This window comes from Petaurus breviceps, unplaced genomic scaffold (assembly GCF_028583685.1).
Source record: "Petaurus breviceps papuanus isolate PSGF00001 unplaced genomic scaffold, PetGlider_PUasm1.0 90895, whole genome shotgun sequence".
NCBI classification, from domain to species: domain Eukaryota; kingdom Metazoa; phylum Chordata; class Mammalia; order Diprotodontia; family Petauridae; genus Petaurus; species Petaurus breviceps.
The window spans coordinates 19,770,581-19,772,691 of record NW_027187372.1 but is presented as its reverse complement, the minus strand read 5'-3'; the positions used below and the strand labels follow the sequence as shown (position 1 = coordinate 19,772,691).

At 36.4% G+C, this 2,111-nt stretch overlaps 1 pseudogene; it reads left to right on the top strand.

The window, feature by feature from the left end:
- The first annotated feature begins 273 nt into the window (after window positions 1-273).
- On the top strand, window positions 274-976 carry LOC138150906 (synaptophysin-like protein 1 pseudogene; annotated as a pseudogene).
- The last annotated feature ends 1,135 nt before the right edge of the window (window positions 977-2,111 follow it).

Here is a 2,111-nt window from a genome sequence, read left to right as displayed (position 1 = left end):
ATCTCTGCCAACAATTTATTTTTGAATTATGTGACATTAAAAAAATTTTTAAACATTTTAGTTTGAGGAAAATGTCTTTTTATTATAACTTGTACTTTGTTTTATAACCAAGGCCATGAAATTTATTCAAGCTGCAGTGCAGGGGTCTCTCATTTTGCATGCATCTGAAATCACTTTTGGCTTTCCTCCACTGCTGGGCTTCCCTGCTCTAACTCTATCCTTTGCTATCTGACTTCTCTGACTCTAACTCTCTTTCCCTCCTTCTCTAAGAAGATGTTGTACGTTCAGATTAACTTGAGCCTACTTAAGAAGCCACTAGGCTTCAATGAGAATCTGCAGTGAGTAGCTTTCATTTTTTCTTTTGTACTTGGGGAGGTTTTAAGGGCAAGACAAGTTGTAAAGTTTCCTGCCCAACTTTGAGTTCTAACAATGTTATAATTGAAGCTGCCTTTGCTTATCCATTCATGTTGAATCAAGTTTCACTTCATGAAGCACAGGAGCCTCTGTGTGGTATAACTTGGCACAGTTATTTTTTTACAGGAGATTTCTCTTCTTCCCAGTTCTTTGTAACATTTGCAGCCTTGGTCTTCCTTACAGCTTTGCTGTACTTGTACTTTATATTGGTCATATGAACCTATATCAGTAGAGTCGAAAAATTCCCTTTATTGTCTTCCTTATTACTGTTATTGCTACTCTCTTATGGTTGGTGAGCACCTTAGCTTGGGCTAAAGCTCTGACAGACATTAAGATGGCCATAGGCGAAAATCTTATTGGTCAGATTGTCTCTTGTGATAAAAAGGACTGCTCCTTTGACTCTGTGACCAGTATGGGTCTCTGAATACATCTGTGATCTTTGGTTTTATGAACATGATCCTTTGGGGAGGAAATGCTTGGTTATAAGGAGATCAGCTTTCATTGTCAGTCAAATGTTTCTACCCATGGCACAGGAACAGTTGCACCTCCTATAGGAATGTAACCAAAGGAGAGAACTACACTGTGTGAAATTAGAATATATTCTACAATACATTGTCAGCATCTTTAGAGACCATGCAATTTTTTTGTAATAAAAGTAATGGTGTTTGCAAAAAAAAAAAAATTCTTGGACACAGTATGATTTGCAGTATGCCCACCCTCTGCTTAGTATTGTCCTAAGAGCTGGTGATACAAAAAGAAGGGGGGAAAGGGTCTTATCCTCAAGTAAGTAGCATATTTTTGAAGGAGGCAGTTCGTAAAAGAAATATGTACAAAGCAAAATTGGGAGTAATCTCAGTGAAGGCACTGAGAATGAGAAAGACAAGTAAAATCTTAATGGGATTTGAGCTGATATTTGAAGGAAGCTATCATGTTCCTTTCACTCCTCCTCCAAATTCTCTTCTCTCTGCTAAGCAACCCCAGTTTCTTCTTGTGATCTATATATGGACTCAAAGCTTTTCTTTCAACATTGTTGTAAGTTTCTTTTAGGTACATCCTAGTTTTTAAAGTCCTCCATAAAATATAGCATCTGAGTCTAATGTAACAGTTCAGATGTATAAAAGGATAGAGAAATGAAAACAATACAAAAAAGTAAGAGAGAAATAAATAGTTGGAGGTGAAGGAAATTATGATATTTAGCCTGAATAAAAAGGTATCCATTATAGCATCTTCAAATTTTAGAATGGATATCTTTTAGAAGAGGAATTTATAGTCTCTCTACTTTAATAAAGAAGAATTTCTGTGGGCCTAGGTGGCTCAGTGAATAGAGCACCAGCCCTGGAGTCGGGAGGACCTGGGTTAAAATCTGGCCTCAGACACTTGACACATTTACTAGCCATGTGACTTTGGACAAGTCACTTAACCCCAATTGCCCTACATAAAAGAAGAAGAAGAAGAAGAAGAAGAAGAAGAAGAAGAAGAAGAAGAAGAAGAAGAAGAAGAAGAAGAAGAAGAAGAAGAAGAAGAAGAAAAATTAGTGGATAGTAGTTATGTAGGAATGATTTATTTTTTACTCAATAGAAGAAAGAACATTCAATCTCTAATAATGAGAACTATTTAGTAATGAAATGGGCAGCCTCTAGGTTAGTGATTTCACTCTTACTGGAATATTCATCTGAAGCTAGAAATATATCAGCAAC